Genomic DNA, 6935 nt, shown 5'->3' on the forward strand with positions numbered 1-6935 from the left:
CATAATGGGCAACTGGGTAGGGAGGGTCACAGGCTCAGGGTCTGTGACAGCCTCTATGTCCAAAACAGCTCATAGGTAGCCAGTCATTTGCTGTTTTAATGGTGTATAGCCTGAGGCCAAGAGGGACAATATCTTGCATCAGAAGCCCTGAAGCAACTAATGACCATCGTAAGTGAATCAGAGACTCCAGGAGGTATTACAGGAGCTTACCAAAGGTTTACAGTGAAGGAGTTTTTTGAGGTCACACACAGGAGTGCCTGTTGATTTTAACTTAGCAGTAAAATTTGTCAATGAGAAATGCGTTTGCCACCAGAGCCCAAAAGTATTAAGAAATACTGGGCTTAAATGTCTTAAATGTGTGTATCAAATGCATTTCCTTGGAGTGGGACGTCCTCAATGCAACGTCATATCTGTGCCCCTGGAGAAGGCAGTTGTCATTAAGATCTTGTCTGCAAAGATTGTGCATGGTGACAAAGCTGTGGAGCTCCCCCATGGGTACCCTGGAAAGGTGTATTGTGTCCCCTCAGCAGTGCAGGCAAACTGCAGCTGAGAGGCTGTTGGAATAGGCACTAAACAGACAAGGTTAGCCAAATATATAAGAGCAAAGTATTTATCACTTGTTGATTGAATAGAATCAGCAACTTAAATAATATTAAGGAGGCCGTGATGGATGGGACCAGGGTGTTAAGACTGTAGTCATCCATCATAAAGTGCCCTTATGTTTTAGGTGTCACATACGCCTTAGGAGAGGCAACCTATGGGTGTCACTGGAGTGGAGGTTTAGTGTAAGTGTCCAGGCTACATTGATATACATTACATATATAATATATATACATATAATACATATATGTTCCATGAATACATATAAATTCTTCTATATACATTATACATACATGATTGCATTATATATACATTATATAGTCATCTTAAATTTCAAAAACATTTTTCTTGGAATATTGGAATTCACTGAATGCAACTCATTTTGAGGAAAAGCATATATGAATAAAAATGAAAGATTAAGAAAGAATGAATTAAATTCCTAGGTTATAAAATCTAGAAAAAGAACAACAAAGAAACTCAAAAGAAAGCCCAAGGAAGAAAGTAATAAATACAAAAGCAGAAATTAATGGTAGAGATGAGAAAACAAAGATATAATTAACAGATTACATTAAAAATGAAATACACAAACTACTAGCTAATGTTATCACAAAGAGACAAATCACATGTACAAAAAATAAAAAACGAGAATGAATGAAATGTTGAAACAAAAGAAATTTCTAAAAACCGTTAGAAACTAGAACTACTTTGTAAACTTCTATACAAACAAGTTGTAAACTAAACTGAACCAATTAAAGATAGAATACTTAAACAGGTTAATTACCATAGCAGACTCAGAGAAAGTTATCAAGGAATTATTCCACAAAAAAAGCACCAGGCACAGACAGTTTCACAGGTGAATTTCAGCAAATCTGGAAAGATTAGATAGCCCCAGTGCTCCGTAAATCAATTCAAAGGTCTTAAATTCAGGAACAATTTCTAATTTCTTTCTTATGTAGCAAGTATAACATTGATATTTATACTCAATTTTAAAAAGCAGAGCAAAAAAAAAAGTACACATTTATCAAATTATTTATGAGTATTGATGAAAAATATTTAAATAAAATGTTTAGAAATCTTATATTAGAAAATATTAGAAAATGGAATCCAACATCAAGTTACCATACACCATGAACAGGTAGGATTAAGGAAGCCATTAATATAATACAAAGGATTAGTCAATTTAAGGAGAAAATCATATTAGTATCTCCATAGATGCTGGAGAAGCTGTTGACAAAACTTAACACAGAGGGAAATTAATGGGTGTTTTCTCAACATAATAAAATATACATACCCTGTTCCTAAAGCTAGATTTTTTTTTTTTTTTTTTTTTTTTTTTGAGATGGAGTCTCGCTCTGTTGCCAGGCTGGAGTGCAGTGACGTGATCTCGGCTCACTGCAACCTCTGCCTCCCGGATTCAAGCAATTCTCCTGCCTCAGCTTCCCGAGTAGCTGGGATTACAGGCATGTGCCACCACACCTGGCTAATTTTTATATTTTTAGTGGAGACAGGGTTTCACCATGTTGACCAGGTGTGTCTCAAACTCCTGCTAAAGTTAGAATTTGAATGGGGAAATACTAGAGGTGTTTCTGCTAAGTACAGGAAGAAACAAAGAGGCCCTCTACTATTCAATGTCGTGCTGGAGATATTAGGCAAAGCAGTCAGAAAAATCAATAAGAAACAAGAATTTGGGGGAAAGGAGTAAATTTATCCCTTGCAGATGATATGATTGCATACCTGGAAAGCCCTAGAGAATGAATGGTAAAATTAACCAGATAATGGAAAATTCAGTGAAGTAGCAGGATATAAAATTAACATACAAAAATTAATAGCCTCAGTATACACAAGCAATGTCTAGTTAGAGAATATAATGAAGGAGAAAACTCTATTTATATAGCAACAAAGAAGATGAACTACTTAGGAATAAACGTAATAAGAAATATGCAAAACCTATATAAGAAGAACTTTAAAACACTCCTGGAAGATGCTCAAGTAGAAGTGAAATAAACGAAAAGACATCACTTGTTCCTGTTTAGGATGTCTCAACTCATAAAAATATAAGTTCCTTCTTACTTAATTTGTAAATTTAATGCCATCCCAGTAAGAACACCAAAAAACTTTTCCTTTGAGACAGAGTCTCACTCTGTCACCCAGGCTGGAGTGCAGTGGTGTGATCTTGGCTCACCGCAACCTCTGCCTCTCGGGTTCCAGCAATTCTCCTGCCTCAGTCTCCTGAGTAGCTGGGACTACAGGGGTGCGCAGCACCACACTCAGCTAATTTTTATATTTTTTAGTAAAGTCTGGGTTTCACCATATTGGCCAGGCTGGTCTCAAACTCCTGACCTCATGATCTGCCCGCCTCAGCCTCCCAAAGTGATGGGATTACAGGCCTGAGCCACTGTGTCCGGCCACCAATAAACTTTTTAATGGAACTAAACAAGTTGATACTGAGCATTATATGGAAAAATAGGTATGAAGGATTAGCCAGGAAAACATTAAAGACAGCATCTTCCATATGAGGCTCAGTATCAACTTGTCTGGTTCCACAAAAAAAAGTTTATTGGTGTTTTTGTTGGGGTTGCATTAAATGTATAAATTAAATAAAGAGGAATTGACTTTTGTATATATTGATCTTGTGTCCTGGGACCTTGCCATTTTTACTTCTGTTGGGAATAGGCCCCCCAAATCTGGCCATAAACTGGCCTCAAAGCTGGCCATAAACAAAATCTCTGCAGCACTGTAACATGTTCATGATGGCCATGACAAAGGTTATGGGTTTACGGCAATGAAAACAAGGAACACCTGGCCCACCCAGGGCGCCGCTTAAAGGCATTCTTAAACCACAAACAATAGCGTGAGCGATCTGTGATTTAAGGACATGCTCCTGCTACAGATATCTAGCCAGACCCATCCCTTTATTTGGCCCATCCCCTTGTTTCCCTAAGGAATACTGTTAGTTAATCTATAATCTATAGAAACAATGCTTATCACTGGATTGCTGTTAATAAATACGTGGGTAAATCTCTGTTCCAGGCTCTCAGCTCTGAAGGCTGTGAGACCCCTGATTTCCCACTCTACACCTGTATGTTTCTATGTGTGTGTCTTTAATTCCTCTAGCGCCGCTGGGTTAGGGTCTCCCCCACCGAGCTGGTCTCGCAACTTCTTAGTTCCAGGAGACTTTTTGCAGATTCTTTGGGTTTTTTTTTTTTGTTTTTTGTTTTGTTTTTTTTAACATAGACAGTGATGTCACCTGTGAGTAAAGACAGTTTTATTTCTACCTTCCCAATCTGTATAGCTTTTATTTCTTTTCATATGTTTTATTGCACTAGATGGTAAGAGATGACATCCTCGCCTGGTTCCCAAGCTTAAGGGGAAAGGATCCAGTTTCTCACCATTAAGCATGATGTTAACTACAGATTATTTGTAGACCTCCTGGCAAGACCTTCTGGTTTGGCATATAGTAGAGAATGTATTGAATGAATGCATGCATGCATGAATGAATGAATGGATGAATGGATGAATGAAAGTATCTGGAACATAAAGCGGTGGGGGAGTGGGAGAAGACAAGCATGGAACTAAAAACTAGGAATTAAATTAGGCCCAGTTTTTATTTATTTATTTTTTTTTAATTTAAAAGTAAACTTTAATGTCGAAAATGCAAACTTGGGGAGGATAGAAAGATCATACAGAAGTCATTTCCTGTGAAGGGGAAGATTGGGAGAGATTAAGGGATATAGTCCTGGGTGACCAGGAAGAGAAGCAAGAGTCCACCCCTCAACATGTTGGGTTCAGGGGAACCTGGAGGGTTGCACAGCGGCTGGGCAGAGGCGCTCCTCACTAGGCCCAGTTTTTAAAGGTCTTGAATGTCTCAGAGCTCTCGGCCAACAGGCTGAATCATCTAACAAGAAATAACCAAATGAACCTGAGACCAAAGCTGATGGGTGTCATACAGAGGACCACATTAGCCACTGGGTGCTGGGTGCCCACCTCTGCTGGCAAGGCCTGGCCTGCCCTGGTGGCCTCTTGCCCTTAGCAAAGAATGAAGAGGACCTTTTCTTTTTGACAGTTTGGCCCTAAGGGTCCAGGATTTCTGTATGTGCTACTGGCTTTAGGCCGGGCACAGAAGAATGACAGGTCCCTGTTCTGCTTCTCATTCCCTAGGTGACCTTGAGGAAGCACAGACCCTCTTCGGGCTGGTTTCCACATCCATAGACTAGGGATGGGAGAGAATTAAAGGGGAAAGAACTAGCATTAAGGGCCTACTGTGAGTTGTTCTTTATATTAATACTTCTTAAAGCGCTAGCATTTTTGAGTGTCTACTGTTAAGTAGGCAACCTATGTGTATTATTTCATTTAATTCTCAAAGCAGCCTTCTCAGGTGGGTGCTGTTGGAATCACTAGCTGGCACGTATACCAACTGACATGTCATGTACCTCTCACAACAACCCTCCAACGTAGGTGTTAGTCCCGCCAGGCTCTGGGAAGTGAAGCCGCGAATCTAAGGTCTCGCAGTTAATAGACGGCCGAATTTAGGTTCTGTTTGGGCCTTTTTACCCCAACGCTTGCTTTCCCCTCATCATACTCTCCCTACACGATTATGACTGTTCTCCTTTGTTGCCCAGCCCATGAAATCCTCAGGCTCCAGGACCCCATGTCCTCAATGTGAGAGACAGAGCCTCGCGCAGCGCAGGTGGGAGAGACGTTTGGAAGAAGGATCCAGCAGTAGGAGGGGAATGAGAGGGAGGAGAGGAGAAGGAGTTGAGGCAGGCAAGCGCCCGCGGTCAGGAACTGCTCCCTCTGGTGGCCATTCTGAGAAGCTGCGGACAAGGTGGAGTTGGTGCCCAGCGTGGGGCGGGCTTGGGCTCAGGAGAAGCCTGGCAAGGGCCCGAGCTATGAGGGAATCACCCACCGAGGTAGTTAAAGGCTCTAGTTCTGCTGCCTTTGGCTGGAGGAGAGTTAAGTCTGTCCCTATCCAGGACTTGTCAGGATGGAGAATTCTGAGCTTTGCTCGGACTCCATCAGCTATTGAGCCCCCGTCCCTGGTCAGGCATGCCTTGGAGTGTGTCCAATGAGGAGTTATTGTCTCATTTGACGGAGGAGGAAGCAAACTCAGAGGTATTAAATCGCTCCAGCTCACCACAGTAAAGACCCCTTTTTTTATCTGCTTTTTGTTTGTTTGTTTGTTTTAATAAGACTGTTTTGAACCCACCTAGTCCCTGGCCCTCTTCTCTCTTTATTTGCCCTCTCTCCCTGGGTGATCTTGCTCGTGACATGGTTTTAAAACCCATCTGCGCACAATGCCTCCCAAGTTTAGATCTCCACCCCTCACCCTCCTCTGGGCTCCAGACTGTCAACTGGGTATCTTCACTTGGGTAGCTCCGAGGCACCTCAAATCCAACATGTTCAGGGGCAGACTCTTGCTTCTCTTCCTGGTCACCCAGAACTATATCCCTTAATCTCTCCCAGTCTTCCCCTTCACAGGAAATGACATCATCCTCCAGCCAATTACTCAAGGCAGAAACCCAGGAAACATTCTAGATTCCTCCCTCACCTACACCTTCATCTTCAAACCATGAACAGGTCCTGTTGCTTCTAGTTCCAAAATATATCTTGAACGCATCCACTTCTTCCCATCCGTTTTCCTTCTCCAAGTCATCCTCACCTGCAGGGACTATTGCAATAGCCTTCATGCTAATGTTTCTACCTCTCTTTTTTTTTTTTTTTGAGACAGGGTCTTGCTCTGTCACCCAGGCTGGAGTACAGTGGCTCCATCTCGGCTCACTGTAACCTCCACCTTCCAGGTTCAAGTGATTCTCTTGCCTCAGCCTCCTGAGTAGCTGGGACTACAGGTGTGGGCCATCATACATGACTAATTATTTGTCTTTTTGGTAGAGACGGGTTTTCACCATGTTGGCTAGCCTGGTCTCAAGCTCTTGACCTCAAATGATCCTTCTGTCTCAGCCTCCCAAAGTGCTGGGATTACAGGCCTGAGCCACCGCACCCAGCCTCCTACCTCTCTTATTGATTTATTCATTCAACAAATCATTGATGAGCACATGCTGCTTACCAGGAACTGTCCTGGACAGTGTGGAAACAGCAGATGCAAGATTGCCCTCTGGCCTCTGCCGGTCTATTCTCCAAACAATGGGCTCGTTACTATTCTCTGTGAGTGTGTGTTTTAATTATGCAGTTTCTCTGCTCAACACCTATATGATGACTTTCAACTCTTCACTGTGGCCCAAAGTGCCTGGGTGATCTGGTATTTCCAGCAGCTTCTCCCTCCAAGCCTCTCCTCTTCTCCATCCATGTTCACTGGGCTTTAACCACATTGCCTTCTT

Source organism: Mandrillus leucophaeus, unplaced genomic scaffold (assembly GCF_000951045.1).
Source record: "Mandrillus leucophaeus isolate KB7577 unplaced genomic scaffold, Mleu.le_1.0 Scaffold674, whole genome shotgun sequence".
NCBI lineage: Eukaryota > Metazoa > Chordata > Mammalia > Primates > Cercopithecidae > Mandrillus > Mandrillus leucophaeus.